Raw genomic sequence first — 21,059 nt, forward strand, 5'->3', positions numbered from 1 at the left:
TGAAAGCTGGGAAGGTGATGATTTTAGCACCACAAACCCTTTGTTGATGCCATTTGCAGGGGAAAAAAACAGATGCTTTCTTCTGCAGCACTTTTGTCCCACTCTTGCCAAAAAAAACAAAATTTAGCTATACTTAAGCTAAGTTTTTGGGCTCCTCCGGGGGAATCCATAAACCCTGGGTACGTTTAGAAGCCCCAGGATGTTAGAAAAAAAGGATGCAAATTTGGCATGGATACCTTCTGAAGACAAAAGGTTATGGGGGCCTAAGCGTGAACTACCCCAAATAGACAAAAAAAGGCTTAGCATGAAAGGGGCGGCTAGTAGTGAAAGGGTTAACGGACACAAAGTAAACGTGTAATGTAAAGATATATGGAGTAGGATGCAAAATAGGCCTATATTGCCATCTCAGTGCTTATTGTGACATTTACAAACCACTTGGACTTCAGCCTCGTAGTTTGTGATGTCATCTGAACCCCCTGGTGGCAATATTGTACCATATTACATAGTTACTCGTTATGCATAATCTATTGAAATTTTTACAGCATGAACCTAGTGAAAAAGCAATAGTCTACTGTACAGGAGAGAATTATACAAATGTGGGCACGCAGGGAATACATGATGAACTGCTGAGAGAGCAGTAGGATGAGGGAAGTTGTGTTAGATAGGTAGTATGTTCCTTTTAGACCAGGACGTTTGAAGGAGACCATCAGACCTGGCAAACAAGGGCAGAGAGGTCAGGGTGTGGGGCTTAAGAGGCTATGGGAAGTGAGATGCTCTTTAATGATTTAAGTAAAAAGAAGGTTAGATTCAGGACTGCGTAACTTATGTGATTCAGTGCCCGCAGCTTTTCCCACACACTTATAGATTTATCACAACTTGCCACATACTCCACCATTGACTACTTAGTGTGTAGATTTCATCCAAAAAATTCCAGCTGAAACAGATCAAAAGTTACTAAAAAGTGTCACACGTAGTGCTGTGCAGAGGCTGGCTATTTGCAAATTTGAACTGGTCAGACTTGCATTCAAGTACTTATGAGATGAAGAAATACACTGCAACGGACTGAGTCCTATTATGCCTCTGAGTTTGCTTTTTCTTGCTACAAAACTATCATTATCTTTTACAACATAAATGAGGGAAGTGGTCCCATTTTTGTAAATATAATTTAAATTGGGAACCGTGGCACAGTTAATATATCCCCCCATCCACCGACCCAAATAAGTTTCCAAAACTCCTCCATTCCGGTAGCCTAGCATGCGCGCTGTGTGGGGACGGCTGCCAGCCACAAGCATGTCTTGTTAGCCCAACGTTTAGTGACAACTTTATAGATTCAAGCATGGCTGGGCCGCTCTTTGTTCGTTTCCTCGCCTGCCAAAAATGTTCTCTTGCGGAGATGATTTCACCGCACGGCAGCTTCCAGACAGAGCGATGAAAGGCGGTGGGCTGCCCTTCCGACTCTTGCTAAACTCTGGATAACCGCATCAGAGCTGCTGTAAAGCCAGGCGCAGCGAACAAACAGCATAGAGTACAGGATGTGCAATCATATTTATTGCTACTCTAAAGCTTAGACTACTTGTTACAACCGGCCCCATTAAAGCGTATGTCTCCCTGTAGGCACATAATGGCGGCCGGCAGCATGAGCGGCCAACATCCAACTGAGATCAAACAGAGGCTTAGAGAGCGCCACACAGACAGGAAAACATTAACCGGTGTACCTGGCAGCGCGGCTCTCCGCCTCTCTTAACCCCCTCTTGGAAAACCTTCTAAGGAGCAGTGTATACTGTCGGCCCTGTGGAAGAGACCAAACACGCGCCCCAAACCCAGCTGCAGGTGTGAAAATACACTTCATGGTTTGCAGGTTTTAAACCGGCAAGACAGTGCTAGTTGACGAGACATCACCAGGCGCATTACAGATAAAGCCGAATCCGCCGTATTCCCAGTACAGAAGGCCTGCTGCGTCAACAGAGGCTTTTTCTCGGCTATTGAAGGTGCCACCCCAAAACAAGGTTCGAGGCGAACAAAAATAGGTGAAAGGTAACCCTCACGGACTTACCTGGTCACATCCAGGCACAGGCTCTCATCATGAGCGGCCGGGAAACGCTGTGATGTTTATCCCATTTGAGAAAATTGGACTCCGGAGTCGGGATTTATCGGGTGTGATAAATACCAGTTAATTAAGACTTTTGGGGAAATAACGTGCATATTTTGGTCCTTACTGAACCAAAATCTGAATGTTCTAGTAAAAACTAGGTAGTTCCCCTGAGAAATATCTGGAGGTTCAACCTGCAGATATTTATCACAAAAACCATGATTGCCATATGTGCAGTAACACTCGGAGACGCTACACTGTTCAAGTGCATTGATGAGGCCTCTCCAACCAGGGAATAAAACCCAAGAGTTCTGCGAGAGGTGCAGTGTCTCAGATTGTACCCACTTTCATGGGGCTCTCAAAGGCCTTGGTTTGTGAAGCACACAATTTAATAATGGGCAAGTGGTTCCTGCCACACTTTGGGGGGGGGGGGGGGGGGGGAGGGGAATGCGTACACAAAGGTGTTATAAGCATGTTACATGTAAAATGTAGTAGATCTGAAAACATCTTCCATTAGCCATTTCCTACATAGCGACCTTGTTCTATTACTGTTACTATTGTAGTAGTAGTTGTTTTAAAACACACACCCAACCTGTTTTAGTGTTTAACTAATGGTACACTCCCAAGCCACCTTAGAATCCTGTTTCAATAGAATGTTGGTTGTGGAGAGGCGAGTGCGGATGGCTGGGAGGAGTTCCTTACAATAAATGAAGACTCACCCAGTTTAAGGTTGCTAGTGTCGTTTACTCCAACACTTAAATTGGCAACGAGGATGGGATACTGTGCAGGTGGCAGTTGAACTCCTCACCCCTGTTCCTTCGTGCCATCGCCGGTGCTCTGTTCGCGTTAGAGGCGCTGGAACCTGAGGCAACTGGAGGGGCCTTTTGAGACACCGGTGCGCTCACACTCTGTTAGTCGTGGTGGAACCCTGTCCCGGCGTGCCGTCATCTGTGTTTTGTCACCTGTAGGTCATTTTGACCCTACACATCTGTGGAAGGTTGCGTGTCTCTGGAGACACCGGAGCGCTCGCACCCCGCTCAAAGAAGCACAGGTCTCACGCTGGTGTCTGTCTCTGGACACAGATCTCCGATCGGAGCTAACCTCCTGACCCGGTGCACGCTGAGGTCAGTGACGGAAGACGGGTGCTGGCGAGTCTGATCGGGGAGGAGTTGGAGGTGTAGAGGCGTGGTGTGTAGGACGGCAAATTTCCCTTTGACACTGACGCGACGTTGGAGCGTGAGGCCGTTTCCTTTTTGTGTTTTGATTCTTGCATCTGCGCTAAGAGCCCTGTGACTGTGGTGCGAAGTTGGGACTTCTAACAACTTTTAGGCTGCAGTCACAGCGAGGAATCGGAAGAGATTCTGTGAAGAGCGAGTCGTGAATTACGGGCATTCAAACCTCCATGGTATAAGATAAGGAAAAAAAAAAAAAAACGTTTCATATTCAGCAGAGATCGTACTGTAGAATTCAGACCAGTAATTATGATTCTAGCAGGCTGCAAGTTTGGAGACTGTTATTGGGGGGACATGATGGTTTGTAATTGTTGAAATATTGTCATCTTTCCATGTATACAGGTGTGTACAGTTTAAATATGTAACCTTTATGAGGACGATTGTTATTGTGGAAATCAGACTTAGCACTATAACTTCAATTGACTTCAAAGTGAGAAACTGTTTTTGTTGGATATAATAGTCTTGTACTTTCTTGATCTATACAAGCAAGTTTGGGTATCATGGCTGCCGCTAGTATGTCGCAACCTCCTCTGTTCCTGAATGAGGTAGGGGAACCAAGTCTACTGTGGAAAGACTGGGTTAAGTTATTTGAGTCGTACCTGATCGCTATAGGTGGGGAAACATTTTCTCCACTGACGAAACATCACATCCTACTCCATAATTTAGGCATACATGGACGGAAGGTTTATGAAAATGTATCTTTAACTGAGGAAGAGGAAGAGGAGGGTGATGAGCTAGATGAATATGAAAAAGCTCTCAAGAAGCTGGAATGTCATTTTGGTGTGAGAATTAACGTTGTACTAGAAAGACACATGTTTTTTTGCAGAACACAAGGCAGGGACGAAAAGGTTTCAAGTTACATTGCTAGTTTGAAAGGTTTAGCTACAACCTGTGATCTTGGGAATCTAGAGGATTCCTTAATTAGAGATCAATTGGCGAGATGCACCAACAACATTAAAGTACAGGAAAAACTATTAGTTTTAAACCCCACACTAAAAGAGGCTATTGAAGTTGCCAAGGGTGTTGAACACACCACAGAATGCATGAAATTAACTAAAAATGTTTCCATAGAGGAAGAAGTAAAGGAGGTGAAGTTTAGCACTAGGCAGGAAAGTGGAAAAATACTCCTGAGGGAATGAAAAGTAAGTGCTATAGGTGTGGTAGTTACAGACATCTAGCCAACAACCCAACTTGCCCCGCTCGGCGTTGTATATGCCAAAAATGTGGGGCCAGGGGGCATTATGCAAGGGTGTGTAAAAATGAAAAAATTGGACACAATGAGAAGAGGGCAGTGCATAGCATAGAGGATTCCAAAGACCTCCAAGGTAAATTCGTGCTTCAAGCTAAGGGAAGTGATGAGACCAAGAGTAAAAATGAGGCATATCCTTCTTGTGATATTACTCTGGATGGAGAGCGTGTAAGAGTATTTGCAGACTCATGTTCCCCGTTCACTTTTATAAATATTGACATCTATGAAAGCAAATTTGAGAAGAAAGGATATATACCTCAACCAGCAGACATATCCCCAGCGGGGTATAATAATGATCCCATACCCTTGGAAGGGATGCTAAACATGCACATAACTTTTAAGGGCAGATAGATTATAGGCAAAGTATACTTCACCAGCAAAGCATCCAATTTGTTAGGCTGGGAACATCAGCGAGAACTGGGCATACGTCTAGACCCTAATATGAAGGAACCAGTACTACTAGTGGAGGCTTTTGGTAGTGAATATACAATATGCAAAGAGTTCCCTGAAGTTTTTGAAGATAGATTGGGTCGACTAAAAAACTACCAACATAAGATTGTCATAAAGGAAGGCGCAGTCCCAGTTGCTCACAGTGTAAGACCGGTTCCACTTCTTATGCAGGGACCTTTGAAACAGGAACTTAACAATCTGGAACGGGTGGGGGTCATAGAACCTATTGAAAGCTCCTTGTGGTTGGCACCCACTGTTATAGCCAGGAAATCTGGGGGCAATGGCATTCGTGTGTGTGTTGATTAAAGAGACTTGAACGCCAACATTTGGGTAGAGAGATTTCCTTTACCCAGGATTAGTGAAATGTTAAGCACCATGGGTCTGGCCAGATTTTTTAGTGTCATAGACCTATCCTCGGCCTACCACCAAGTTGAGCTACACCCTTCTTCACGATCTCTCACCTCTTTCATCACACCGTTCGGGGCTTTCAGATATTGCAGAATGCCGTTTGGTTTGGCTTCTGCGGTGGCAGTTTTCCAACGTATCATGCAAAACATCCTACAAGGTCTTAATCGTGTATTGTGTTTCCAGGACGATGTGTTGATTTACGGTGTGGACAAAGGTGAACATGATGACACATTAAGGGGAGTGTTCAAAGCTTTGAGTCAAGCTGGCATGACGATTAAAAGAGAGAAGTGTCAGATTTGCGTAGAATCGGTAGAATACCTAGGACACAAGATCACAAAAGATGGCGTCCAACCCAAACATGATTTAGTGAAGGCTGTAAAGGAAGCGCTAGCACCCACTAGTAAACAGGAACTAAAATAATTTTTGGGTCTGGCTGAATACATGGTGAAATTTGTACAGAATTTTGCCATTGTCACGGCTCCCACAAGGGCACTATTAAAAAAGGATGTCACATTTGGATGGAATGACGAGTGCCAATCGGCTTTCAACCAGGTAAAGGAAGCCATTGCTCAATCCCTACATTTAGGGAATTTTGATCCTAAATTAAAAAACGTGGGTGACTACAGACTCAAGTGGCCAGGGGTTGGGAGCGACACTGTCTCAAAGTGTCAGTGGACAAGAAAATGTTTTAGCTTTTGCATCGAGATCATTAATTGGAGCTGAAGCAAACTATTCCACAATCGAGAGGGAAACCTTAGCATGTTTTTGGGCCATAACACATTTCAAATTCTTTTTATGGGGCTTACCTTTTACGATTAGGACCGATCATAAACCCCTTGTCAACATTTTCACTACCCAGGGTATAGAACGCGCCACTCCACATATTGCCAAGTGGACGTTGGGCCTCGAGGGTTACAATTTTGATGTGATATATGTCCCAGGTAATAAGAATACCATAGCTGATTATTTATCCAGATCAACTAGGAGTAGTCCCATAGAAGTGGGTGTGCAGATGACAAGTTAGAAGTACAGACAAGTGAACCAGTGTTATTAGTGGAATTAGCGAGTCTTACTAAGGAAGAATGGGTGGAAGAGACCAGGAATGACCAGGTATTAGAATTGCTCCAGGGTAAAATCATCGGAGGTTGGCCAAACAAGCTAAAGGATGTAGAAGAAGATCTTAAGGGATACTGGGATATCAGGTCAGAACTCCACATTTCCGATGGTTTGATCATGAGGGGAGAGAGAGTTGTACCCCCTAGGAAGTTGTGGGATAAATTAGTGAAGCTCGCACACGAAGGACATTTAGGACGGAAAAGGCCAGCTGTCAGGGCACTCATGATTAAAAGTTAATACGGTATAGAGACTTTAGCTTTGGAATGGCAATAACACCATAGAGAGTTCATAAACCATTTATTTTTGCAGTACAAAGTTCACCATCAATATAAAACAAATCATCCTTAAATTTGGATATTCATGCAGTAGCCAAAGCTTTAATGTTCATATAGCTGGGAAACTATGGTGTTATTGCCATTCCAAAGCTAAAGTCTCTATACCGTATTAACTTTTAATCATGAGTGCCCTGACAGCTGGCCTTTTCTTTGGTAGTTTCCCTTGAAACATTGGAGGAGTAAGGAAGATCCTCTTGCCAGGAGCACCGTGCCACATTTAGAATTCGAATTTTACCATATGGACTCACTGTGAGCGCCCAAATCCTATGATTTTCTTCCTATGTGCCTTTGTTCTAAGACATTTAGGACGGAGCCTTACAAAAAACAAATTACGAGCCACATATTGGTTTCCAAAGATGGATTGGTATGTCGAATGTGCGGTAAGAGAGTGTATCGCATGTGCCATGAGTGACAAAACTAAGTTGACGCGTAAAACTCCATTGTCACCTGTGAGTGTCCCTGAGAAACCCTGGGATAAATTAGGACTAGACATATTAGGTCCTGTAAGTCATCTGGGTGGCAGGGGACGTTACATTTTTGTGTTAATTGATTATCATTCGCACTGGACAATGTTCAAAATCGTGAACCAAATAACGACAACGGATGCTATTAATTTTCTATCAGAAGCATTCAGGAGGGAAGGGGTTCCCAGTACACTCCTCACCAACAACGGGGTGCAGTTTACTTCAGGAGTCATGAAGGAATTCCTTAAGAATTGGGGCGTTCAACATTTCAGAACTGCTTTGTATAACCCCCGGGCTAATGGTCTAGTCAAGAGGATGAACAGAATGTTTAAGGAATGCATTCAAAGGGCAAAAGTTTCAGGCATATCTGGGGAATCGGCACTTAACCAAATGTTATGGTCTTACCACACCACTCCTATTGCAGCTATAGGGCTATCACCATTTCAGTCCTTAAAAGGAAGGCATCCGGGAACTAAGCTGAACCCCAGTTGGTTGAGAGGAGGGGAGCAAGTGTGTGAGCAAAGGGAAGCATTTGCTGAATGTATCCGACAAAAACAGGAAAAATACAGTAGATGGTACAACAGGAAAAATGGCACCAAGGACAGACTTTAGCATGTTGGGCAGTGGGTCAGAGTCAAGCTTCCGCTTCGCACACAGAATAATTGCAGAAAGTTCTCTATTCCATTTAGAATTAAAGAAGTCTATAAGAACGTTGTCAAGTTAGAGGATGGCAAAATCTGGAGCATGGACCTTATTGTAGGTCACCCAAAAACGAAGAATGTCCTGGGGGGAAATTCTGGAGTAAAAAGTAATGACTTCAATCCAACGGACGTACAGCATTGGAGCAGCAACACCTGAATCAGGAAAAGCCCAGCATGGCACAAGGACTTCGTTTTCCCACATTAAGGAGGGGAGATATGTTATAAGCATGTTACATGTAAAATGTAGTAGATCTGAAAACATCTTCCATTAGCCATTTCCTACATAGCAACCTTGTTCTATTAGTGTTACTATTGTAGTAGTAGTAGTAGTAGTAATAGTAGTTGTTTTAAAAACATGCACCCAACCTGTTTTAGTGTTTAACTAATGGTACACTCCCAAGCCACCTTAGAATCCTGTGTCAATGGATTGGCCGGGAGCTCACCTTAGAATGTTGGTTGTGGAGAGGTGAGTGCAGATGGCTGGGAGGAGTTCCTTACAATAAATGAAGACTTACCCAATCCCAATTTAAGGTTGCTAGTATCGTTTACTACAACAAAAGGCAACCTGAATTGCCTTATTTGCATGAGGCCAGGTGAAAATGAAATAACACAGGTAACACAGGGGTGACCATACGTCCCGAATTTCCCCGGACAATCCCTGTTTTCAGAGGACTGTCTCGGTGTCCCGACGCATTCCTTAATTTTAAAACATGTTTCGGTTTTTGGGGCAAACGTTAGGTCATTCTGTAAATGACCTTTGCAGGCTGAGCTGACCTTTGTCCCCAAAACCAGGACATGTATATATATATATATACATATATATATATATTTTTTTATTTATTTAAAAGGGGGCAGTAAAGTAATTTATTAGTTTCTTTCAGGCCGAGCAGGAGGAGGTCGGCTGCAGCAGAGGAGGGTTCAGGGTAGAGGATGTGCCACATAGCTAATGTTATGTAAGCATTTTAAATGTGTGCGCGCGCGCACACACCCACACACACACACATTCTCTCCTCCCCTGCTAAATCGGGACAGGTCAGACAAAGTAGTCTCCATGTCTACTTTTATGTCTAGCCTGTCCCGGTTTTTCCATCTCAAAATCTGGTCACCCTAAAGAACACCCAAGGATTAAAGTGCACCTGGTACAATAGTAGTCATGCATTTCATCTTACAGAAGGATACTGTGCCCCCTGAAACAAATCTGCACACCCCAATAGGGGGAAGCAGGTTTGATAATCTGCAGTTTTGTCTTAACTCTAGCTCTTCTATGATCCTCGTTACAGGAGGCCCAGAATTAAGTAGGTGGTAGTGCTCCACACCTAGTGTTACAGATACAACGAGCACCCATAAGTCCGAGCTCTGGAGTATGACACATTGATCCGCTTCAGTGCTATATGGAAGGGGGAATAACATACTATATTCAGTGTTGCCACGTTGATTTCTGTATATAAACCTCTAACTCTGTCCAACTTACTGGACATACATTCAATCAGCTTTTAGGAGGTGGATATATGCCTGGAATTCATTCAGTATTAGCTCACCCAGGAATCCTGTGTGCAGTAACACTGTACCACTTGTAATCTAGTTGTGATAACTTTGACCCAAACAGGATCACAGGGCCATTCTTATGGATGGTGTTTTTGCCTATAAACGAAAGGTATACCTGAGCCGCCCCAAAGACCTCAGTTATGGAAAGCCAAAAGTAGCAGTTCCACCCCCTGGGTGGCCCTTTGTTAGCCCCTAGCAGACACCTCGCTTGCTTCTCTGATCACAAGGGCCATGGCAGCAGGGAGGAGAACTGGAGGTAAACAGGGCCATAGAAGCCAGCTTTACTGTCTGCAGTTTCCGCCCACTTCTCTTTCACTGGAACCTCAGGAGTAATTAAGATGCTACTGACAGGCTAGGGGCTGCACAAGGGATCACCCCTCTACATTTATCACCCTGGCATTTTGGTGAATCAACCTGAATGCTTTATACTGCCTTAATCCCCCTTAGAAAGACACCTACTGTTGGGCTGAGCTTTCACCCATTCCTGCAGCTGTGCTAGAGAGAGGCTATGGACACGTGGTAGGTGCTGTGCCCCGGTAAAGTGGCTCACTGGGCCTTTCCCAGACATCCCGCTATCCCCTCAAGTAATCCATCATGTCGAAATTCTATAAACTATTAAAAATAAACACTATGGGAGGTGGGCAAGGGGTGACTAGCTGTCCCCTGTTCCCTTTTGCCTTGCCTTTTCAGTGTCACTTCTCCTGGAAAATCATGTTTGTTGGAGAAATAGCATGCTCTATGAAGTCTTAAGAGAGCTTAAGAGTGAAGTTCACTCTGTGACCAGGTCTCTGCACACTCTTACATCTCTTTTACGTATTGCTATCTGCCTGGCCCCTGTGTGCTGCTTCTATCCAGCCCCAGCGCTGTTATGCACAGTGGCTAGCCATGTGGCACCACGTCATTTTGCTGGTTCCACAATCCCACACCACTGAATCACCATCGATGACTTGGCTCACCACAAGCAGTACAATATACCAATGCAAGAAGAAAAAATGTGGAGTTTGCAAAAAATAAATAAATAAATAGCCCAGATCTCAACAGATTAGAAGCAAGGAGACCAGACGACTTGGGAACGTAAATTAAGGTAGAAAAAAATCTCTCAGAAGAAATACTTAAATCAGCCACTTCAATAGCATTCTAGAAGAAGAATCCTGTAACAGCAGAGCTTGCACATGCATCAGAAGGACCCTACACTTTAGCAGTGAAAAGTTTTGCCCGTCTTCGATAACAAGCCAGTAATAGCATCTGGACCCTTCTAGCCACAGGCAGTTTCTCTCTCCAGAATCCACTCTTCCTTTCCATGTTTACCCAGCATTTTATCCCCAATCAATGTTATCCTCTTTTCTACTTTGATCTCTATAGATGTGATCCCACATCACAAGCTATGAAATTTACCCACTCAAACGCTATCAATCACAGTACCACTCGGACCAATATATCATGATTCATCATCAGAATATATAATTTGCATATTTTAGAAGTTATTATTAGAATTTTTTTCCTTGAATGTGAATAATTTTGTTGTGTTCATCACTGTACTAGAATAATAAAATGCCAGTAAAGTTTGGTTTAAAAAAACAGGAAGAACAAACATTTTGTCTTTGTGTTGGCCATTGGAATGATTTGACCTTTAAGAGCTAATATGTAGATGGCTACTTGATAGACTAAATGCATCAAGAAGAGATAAAGCTGATCTCAAACCATCCTCAAGACTTGATGATGTAACTCACAGTAATGCAGATTTTTTAATTCTCTTTTGTTAAAGTAAAAGTGCTGTTTGGTCGATTAAAATAACGAATTCATGGGTGATGCCCCAGTGCTGAGGATCAAGAGGAGTGACAGAAAAGCATGGATGTCAAAGGTAGCAATGTGTATATTATCCTGATGTTTTGGCATACAAACCCACCCAACCACTCTGGAGCTATCACTTTTTAACCCATCAGACCACTGACCTAATACAAATGTGGTTATCTTCAACGATGGCTGGTATTTGTGTCTATTTTCGGTCATTGTTTATTAACATTCTGTAGTATGATGATTTAACTATCATGTGGTGTTGCTTTCTGTGATCTCATTGATGGTTTAAAGGCCATGTGATGTCACTTAGTTAAATTAGAATTAGTTCACTTCGGGAAACAGACTCTGATTTAGATTCACGTTTCAAAACTAAATTATGCATTAGTTACAGTCAATATATACGTGCATAAATATTTTGCCCCCTACAAAGTGATTTTTGATGGAGTCTTCCAAAGTGGAATCACTTTGAAAATGGTGGCATCTGGAACAGTGCTCCAGCGCGAAAGCAAGCAATTAGTTGAATCATGATCCAGAAGGTGGATTTGGAAGGATTAATTCCTGCTTTTGAAGCTATTCTGATGAGAGGTTTTGGTCTGTCTCTTGCAATTAGATATTACTACTTTCAGCTGTCCTGATGAAGACCTCATCAGAAATGACTTTGAAACATTGACACACTTATGTATGTTGACTGTAACCAACGCATCATTTAGCTTTGAAACCTGACCCTATATCAGAGCCTGTGTTTCTAAAATTTAACTACTATTCAGTCAACACTGTCCCCTCTTTTAATTGTTGCAAACACTAGCACTTTTTTTTTTCACCTTGTCACGAATCACAGTCACTGAGCCATTTCCCGGAACAGCTACTTATGCACTTGTGCACTTAACTGTTAGAACAGTTATTAAATAATTGTTGATTCAGTATAAAAGGTTGTACTTTTTTTTGCCTAGAATGAGTAGGCTTGACACTTCCTTCGATGGGAACCACTGTTCTGTTATTGTAAATTCTAATGCACTGGGTTATTGAGGATAGTACATACCGGTACAGGTAAGTAGATTGAGGGCATTTGTTAATGAATGTCCTCAGTAACTCTGGTGGTCACTGATAGCATTTCTTACCACTTTGTGCACCTCAGACAAAATTTGAACACTATGTAGGTGATATTGAGTGTGCCAAACGGGCCACAGAACCCTATGCGCTAGAGGATAAGTAGACTTGGGTACAGGGCCACTAATGGGGAAAAGGGAACCATATCAAAGGACACAACACTCTTTTTGCTGTAGTTGGTATGGCTGCTACTGACAATCTCATTAGAGTGGCTGTGAAGAGAAAACATTAATAATGTAACCCTCAAAGAACACGGGGAGTAGAGGCACACTGAGACATCTGAACAGTGGAGGGGGGATGCAATTGTGCACGAAGCAGTTCACTCACCATCCAACACCACCAATGAATGAGTCGTGGTGGAAAAACAAAATTTCAGCACATGCTGTTTTTTCTTTAAGAAGCTGAGCTTGGAAGATGCACTCTGAGATGCAAAGATTTAGAAAATGAGACCAGCCCAACATTCCTGGGGGACAAAAAATGAGACACAGGCGATTTGTGAGTCGTTGTCTGCTTTTTGCCAAACATTATAAGCCAACTCCCTAAAGACAATAGGCATCAGCAAAGGCGTTCAAAGAGGAGTCCGGAGATGGTGGAATAAATATTCCACTGTAAATCTGATTGCTTTCCTGGTTTAAAGTTTGATATTCCGCGAGCCTTAAAGCATTTGCAACTTTAAAACGACAATAGACACTTCCTACTCTTATTTCCTCAGCTTCACACTGTTTTTTTACACCGATTCCAAAGTTACACTTACTGCTTGTACTAGTCTCTCTCCCAGGAACATGGCTGGCATAAATAAATCATATATCTGTGAGAGTCCATTTCAACTACGTGCCTGTAAACAAAGCGTATTATGTTTATTGCGGTAAATACTCTAAACTAAATTGCTCTAGTATAACAAAACTATACCATGTTATTTGTAGTTTGGGAGCAAGGAATGGAAGTGACATTTGTGCCATCTTGTGTTTATGACGAGTTGAAAGAAGTATACCGTTTGTATTGTGAGAAAGCGGTTTTGATTGACATGGCGTGTCAGCTTAGCAATTTGTTAACAATCTGGTACTGTAATATTTAATTCAGGACGAGAAAAGGGTGGTGCCTACACCATCTGAACCCGGTAGATCGGGAAATAATTCAGTGACAGCTGATTTAGTGTAAAAGGTCATTTATTAGGACAGGATTGCATAAGTAACATAACCATTAACTTTTAAACGTAACCGTAACTTTAATAAAGCCCTCCCATTAACATCTCCTCGCTCATCCTTCCCCTTCAAACCCTTATCTCGTTTCCATTCCCCTACGCACTCCCCTTTTCCTTTCAAGCCTTCACCTGCTTGTTTATTCCCTGGAAGGGTGGCCAAGCCCGCATCTGACTCACCACCCTCCCCCATCTACTGCTCGCTCGCCCTTGCAACCTGCCCTAACTGACAATTACCCTCCCCCTTTGCTAATTGACTCTAACTTCCGTCCTTCCAATCACTCTTCTAATTGCCGGGTGGGTGGGAGGCCAAACTAAACCGCGCGATGGGAGCGCGGAAAGAGGCCGGTCCCTCCACCCCCAACCCCTTTTATTCCCTCCCCATAAACCCACCCCCCCTTACCTTTTCCCCAATCCCTGTCCCCTTCGCCGTCACTTCCTTTCCCGAACTGTCCCGCGGGAAGACTAGAGCGTTGCTCTTGCTTCCCGCGGTCCCCTCCATCGGGAAATAATTCAGTGACAGCTGATTTAGTGTAAAAGGTCATTTATTAGGACAGGATTGCATAAGTAACATAACCATTAACTTTTAAACGTAACCGTAACTTTAATAAAGCCCTCCCATTAACATCTCCTCGCTCATCCTTCCCCTTCAAACCCTTATCTCGTTTCCATTCCCCTACGCACTCCCCTTTTCCTTTCATGCCCCATTTGGTTCGCGCGTACCCCCACTCAGAGCCTTCACCTGCTTGTTTATTCCCTGGAAGGGTGGCCAAGCCCGCATCTGACTCACCACCCTCCCCCATCTACTGCCAACCAGCAGAAACCCATTTGGCGTTTTGCTGCCCCACCCCCCTTAAGGCCACGCTACTGCGACCAGTACTTCTCATTTCTTGTTTGTAATCCACAAGTTCTCTCCCCACAACTCTTCAACCAGCAGTCTCAGATCTGTCAGATAGTATGCATTTCCCAGTCAGTGTGGACAGGTGAACACCATTGTCTCTGAACAGTGCAGCCTCCTGCTCTGTAATGTTCCCATATTTCAATATGTTGCTCCCTTGCGCCCAGTAAAAAACCCTCCTTGCTCTGTTAAATTTCCTTCGAGCCCGCTCCATGGCTCCATACTTCACTGCCCCTCTCCGCACTCTAAGTGGAACAAATTCTGTCCCCACCAAGCATGTACCATGCTGTTTCTTTTTTTTTTTTTATGAATCTCCAAATCCCTCCGCATGTGTTGCAGTGGCGTGATGACCTGACAATTTTACGAGATCATTCTCTCCCAAATGTATGATTAACAAATCTTGACATCCCCATTCCATAAGTTAGCAGTGATGAAAAGAAGCAGGTTACCCCACCGCATTCCGCTCTTTCCCCACCATAGCACCTCGTGCCACCAGCTGGCTAGTCCCAAGGCCCGACCATATATCAGTTTCTCCGCGAACTTCGCTGCCCAGTGGACGAATGAAAAGCCGACCATCCATGTAACCGTCTTGCCCTGCGATGGACCAACGCATCTCCTGCAATGGAAAACAACTGTAACATGTGTTTTTAACAGACCAAAACCCCTACCCTTTTTCCACAATCCCCTACAGCTGTCTCTCCCCACCTTTCGGGATCTAACGTAACGTTCACAAAACCTTTATCGCCCGCGGCTTATCGCCCTGATCTTTGCCCAGTCCTAACCCAAATGCGCTGCGGCCATAGCTGCCCCAAACCTACATGAATGCGTGCCAGAAACCATGGCCCGACGTCCCACACGTCCCAACGCCATCCTTAACACTCATAAAAGCTACAAGTTAGTGAGCTTGGACCCTGATCTGTGCCCAAAAAACCCCGGCTTCCTTGTTTGACAACCGTGAGGATTGAGACTTGCTCCATTCCGTGACTGGGAAATCCAATACATTGCTCCCTTTCTCTAACCATACCCACTTTCCTTTTCTTAGCTAATCGGTTTTCGATCGTCTAAGCCATGATCCCCAATCGATCGCCGTGCACACATCTCCCTGTATCGTATCCCATCTGCTGCCCCCCCACCCAAAAACTCTGACCTCTAAAAAACTCCAAACATCCCCCACCATGCATTATCGGAAAAAGCTAGTTCGTATTCGTCTGCGTAAAATACCGGCAGTACGTGTAACAACTTCAGTAACAAATCAAAATCAATGGGTTCCCTGGCCGTTCTACGCTCTACCGCTCCAATTCTGCCCCAACCTTTAAAATTCTTCCCAAACAGGTCATTTCTTGCTGGGTCGTGAACAAAAACAATTTCCCATAAAAGATACACCCGTCAGTTTACCCCCGATATTGGCCGCAGATAAACCTCACTGAATCCTGCACAGCACAAAACGCAACGCCCGATGCTCTAGCTGTTTGTCACTCTGTCCCCAAAAAATTTCTGTAAACCGCTCAAAAACTGAAAAAACCCAGCCAGGCCAACCGGTAACATCGCCGAGTGGATTCCGCTAAAGACATCTCCATCAGTCCCGTTATCATCATGCCCCCCATTCCCAAATGTCTGCCGGGACCACTGTCTTGGGCCACGCCTTTGCACACCATCTGCCATCCCCGGAAATCCCAAAAAACCATGCGCTCCTGCTGCATCTGAAGATATCTGTAACTGCCAAACTGTCTCCTTCGCAAAACCACATGGATACACCGTTGAATTGTTTCAGAAATGCTTCCCACACCCTAACATCTTCTCTGAGTCCCATTGACACTCTTATTCTGTGGTGTGGCAAAAATGCGCCTGACACGGACAAACCTAGTCGCCTGCAAAAACATCCTCCCCCCCCTTTTAAACTGCCGTACAAGCAAAGTTAAGGTACCCCGACAGCTTCTGGGCTGTTCTCAAATCGATTTTTGTTCCTCCTTCCCATGACCAGAAAACCAGCATCTCCGTTACTTTCTGTGCCGGTAATCTGGCCGTCATTGTACTGGAGTCTAACTCAATATCCAGAAAGTGAGAACTGATGAGGGACCTTCGGTCTTTCCGGGTGCCAACGACACTCCCATCTGCTGTGCCCTGTCCTGAAAATTTTTCCAGAGCCGTCCGGCATTCCCCTGCATCCTTCCTTCCTACAAAAGGAAGTCATCCAAGTAATGGGTCACCGCATAATGCCCACTGCTCTTGACAAAAAACCCACTGCATGAAGGTGCTAAACGCTTCGAACAAAGCGCATGAAATCGCGCGACCCGTGGGCAGTACCCTGTCCACATAGATTGCCCCTTCAGACTGCCTCCCCAGCAAATCAAAAATCCCTTGGATGTATCAGCAATAACCTGAAAGCTGATTGTATATCGCATTTGCCAGTTCTGCCCCATGGCCGCATGCCCTGACCATTTTCTATGGCATCATCCCCAGATGCATACACCACTCTGGTGTCATCCACTGCAATGAAATCGTTAGCAGATGTGCCCTCCAGCCATGAGAGGTGATGTTTCAACTTGAAATTCACCTGGGCCTTCTTCGGCACGACTCCCTATGGGGATATCCTCAAATTCTGACTTGGCCACTCATAAAATGGCCCGCAATACTGCCCAATGACAGTTCCTCATCCAACATTTCTTTACCACCTGTGGTAGTTCCTTTGCCAGACCGCAAGTTGTCTGCCCAGCGTCTCACCCGTGAGCCTTGGTAACTGACCCTGAAACTTCCTTGAAAATGTTCTGCTAACTTAACCGCTGCCCTGTCCGTGTATATACGCAGCCATGTTAAGATAAAGTCTAACCAATCTGGCGTAGGCCCCTGTTTGGAGCAGTAGCGCCCTGTGTCCCTCTGCCTTTAGCCGCCCTCCATTGTTCGGAGGGACTGGAGAGTGAAAAACATTGTGTGACCGGGTGACGGCCCCCGCACTTGGGGCAGTCATGTTTAAATTTGTAAGGATGTCTGGAGCAGAAACCCTTGTTGAAATTCCAGCACGCTCCTGTCGTGTTAGGTGTTGTTCTTTGTCCCACCCCCACCCCCCCTGGGGCGGGACGTGCCTGAAACGGCTTATGTACCCCTGATAACCCACTGGCCGTATGTGTCGATGCTGCTGATCGTGATGATGTAATTCACTGCATCCATAATTCTGGGTCTACGTCCCCCATGTTTTCTCTGAGTTAATGCTCATTCAAGCTCTGAAACCCCAAAATGTATCTGCGCTTTCCTAATGATGTCCATGTATTTAAATAGCGCTATAGCCCTGTCATGCAACAGTTTAAAAACATCTACGTCCTCGTGTCTCCATATTCCGGCCTTTGTTTTCTCCGCTATGTGTGAGCCCAATGGCATAGCCAGACCCATATAGGGTAGCCTCTTCTTGTGTTCTCCCCCTACCTTCTCTTCTGTGCCTGCCTTCTCTCCCGCAGCCTTGTCCCCGCCCTCAGTTGTACCTCTGGCTTGCAGCTCTGTGCCTTTTTCCCCGCCCTGCTTATCTTTACCTGTTAGCGTGACCAATATCAAACCTTCTCCCACCCCAACGGACTTGTAATTGGAGTGTCATCCCCTTATGCAAACATCCCCCAACCCGACCACCATTGCCCGTTACCTCTGCAATGTGTGGCCACCGGCCGCCAAGACCTTCCGGGCCCCTCGGCCCCGTGCTTGTTCTTGTCTTCTTTCCTGTGGACCACTGCTGTTGTCCCGCTCCTGAAAAATAGAAGCGGAGAGAGGGGTTGCACCGCTCCTGCGTCCTCTTCCCCTCCCCCTTGTGCTGTGTACCTCTGTTTCCCTGATCTCCCCCTCTTCCCATTCTTCAGATCCTCTTCATAGTCAAGTTCCAGTACATCCTCTTCACACACCCCACTCCTCATCATGTAGTTATTAGACATGTCATCGTGACCCACATGGCGTCCGCCATCTCTGTGTTGTCCCCGATCCTGCGGAGTAGAGAAGGCCGCCGGAGACCCCTCTAGCGCTTCTGACCAACGTGCAGGGCCGTATTGCGCCCCGTTGGTATCGCCTTCTTTCTGCCAACCTCTTGCGTTGGCATTGACCTTCCGCGCGCCGCATGGCCGTATGCGCCACTGGCTCCCATCGTGCTGCCTAAACCACTATCCTCCCAAACTTCTTGTCCCCTTCCGCTCAGGACCCATACCCAGCTGCCTGTACTGTCTGCTGGCCTCTCTAGCTGCCGGCCATATGGCACGGACATGTCTGGGGCAGGGGTCCTTCCTAATCTGCCTGCCTGTACCCCCCTGCTGCGGACCACCAAGGGTGTGTTGAGAAAGGATACGTGGGCCCTGCGTAACCTGGCGCCTCCCGGGGTCTTGACGGGGGGCCTGGCCAAAAATTGGGGGAGGAGGGGAGGGTTGCCTAATAACCTCCCTGTACAAAAATTGTATATATCTTTATATTTTTTGTTGTTGTTTTTTTTTGTTTTTTTTGGGGTGTGGGGGGGCAGTCTGTATTGGGCCTAAATCGCTTAATTGTGCCCTAAGGGACGGTGGCGAGGGCCCCACACCGTAATGTGTGAGCTCCCCCACCAAGTTAATTATATGTAACCATCCTATGTCTATCGGTAGTATTCTAATTTAACTTTCCCCTATATTATATATATATATATTATTATTATTATATATATATTTTTTTTATATAATTAGGCCCCACGCGCTCGGAGCCGATCCAGTCTGGACCGCCTCTAATGTGTTGAAAATGTCGGGCCTACAGAAAAGGCCTGATGGCGGGGCCCCCTGGGGCCGCCGTGGCTTAAGCCAGCGCCTGCCAAAATGCGGCCGCGGAGCCGCGAGTGAATGCCCGCAAGCAAACCTCGTTTTGTTCCTGAATGTGGGGGGGGGAGGAGGAGCGGCCGCTCTAAAGGAGCGTATGGCCGCCCCCGGTAACTGTGATCCACTAACATTACAGAAAAAAGGGGGGGACATGCTTTTAATGGTGGTGGCTGGGTTCGAACCCCTGTCCAGGGGTAGCTTCCTGCACCAAAGGCACTAGACTTTGCCACTGAGCTATGGGCTCTTGGTTAAAAGAAACCCGTATACCCAGTCCCCGCCCTACCCTACCTGAACCACCGAAACTCCCGCCGTGAAAACCCCAGGGACCGGCCAACTCCAAACTAAACCGCGCGATGGGAGCGCGGAAAGAGGCCGGTCCCTCCACCCCAACCCCTTTTATTCCCTCCCCATAAACCCACCCCCACTTACCTTTTCCCCAATCCCTGTCCCCTTTGCCGTCACTTCCTTTCCCGAACTGTCCCGCGGGAAGACTAGAGCGTTGCTCTTGCTTCCCGCGGGCCCCTCCATAGTGAGCATCTCTCTCCAGCTTTAGTGTCAGCATATCAATATATCATCAGAGGGCCGATTTAAAAAAACAGTGGCACTAATTACATAAAAGACTAACTCACACTCTGTGACAGGCTGGCAGGCAACCCACTGTTTGGAGCAGAGACTCTTGATGGTGAAAATCCACCATCGATGATATTCCACGCCTGTCCCCAACAGAGGGAGGGGAATCTTTTACGTAGCACATTTCCTAAACAAGGTAAATTCTGCTGTCCCCATAAGCAGTTAATGCCAAACTGATATTACTTTTCTAGTGGCTTTTCAGTTAGTGGGACTGGAAGTGGCAATTACCATCAATTTGGCTTTGAACACGAGGAAGAAGTACCTTCAGACTGTCTCCATTAAGTATCTTTCAGTAAAGGAAAGGCAGACGTTCATTGCAGAGTGGGGGCACAGACTGGATTCAAACTACATGCGCTGGGAATGCGCCATCCAGTAGAGCACCAGCAGTGCACTATGTTTCCAAGTGGATTTTTGTGCGTCTAAAGAAACGGCAGCCATCTTGGAACTTCACCTCCAACGTTCTTCGTGGTATGTGTGCTAACACATCCCGGCAGCCAGACCACACTACATTAATGCTGATTTTCAATTGCCAAGAGCTCTGGTTTCTAAAGGACCGTGCTATTATCGACATTTTGATCTTCAGAGAAGTATCTTAACTTCCTTGATGTAGGGGACAAGACGTTTAAGTCCTCTACACTACTTCAGGTACGGAGAAGCTGAAGGCCTAGTCCTCACACCAAGGGTAATAAATCCTCGGGTGCTTGCACCAGAATGATTTTCTATTTTTAAAGTAATCCCATGCCTGGGATTAATTTTTTTCAGTTAGTGCAAGGAGTAGCGCACCATTAGTGCTGATGTCACAGAGACTGAAAGTCAAGCAGCTGGAGCCTTTAGGCATGCTTCAGCCCCAACACCTATCAAGATGGGTAAAGTATTGTTGGAAAATAGATACTGTCTGCTTTCCAATGGTACCTCCCCCCTAAAGGATCCCTGCTATGGCATCGCCATAGGACACCAATACCCAAGCAGGGATCCAACTGTTAGTCACCAGGGATGGCTTTTGGGGGTAGGCAGCCCCCCCCTAAAAAATGA

General features: G+C 45.5%; 1 long non-coding RNA gene across 1 annotated transcript in view; it reads left to right on the forward strand.

The window, feature by feature from the left end:
• The first annotated feature begins 3,314 nt into the window (after positions 1 to 3,314).
• LOC138286742 (uncharacterized) overlaps positions 3,315 to 21,059 on the forward strand; it is a 136,297-nt gene continuing 118,552 nt past the window's right edge. Inside the window, exon 1 of the long non-coding RNA XR_011202044.1 lies at positions 3,315 to 3,494. This is a non-coding gene — a long non-coding RNA (uncharacterized lncRNA). The remainder of the gene's footprint in view (positions 3,495 to 21,059) is intronic.

This window comes from Pleurodeles waltl, chromosome 3_2 (genome assembly GCF_031143425.1).
Source record: "Pleurodeles waltl isolate 20211129_DDA chromosome 3_2, aPleWal1.hap1.20221129, whole genome shotgun sequence".
Lineage (NCBI taxonomy): Eukaryota > Metazoa > Chordata > Amphibia > Caudata > Salamandridae > Pleurodeles > Pleurodeles waltl.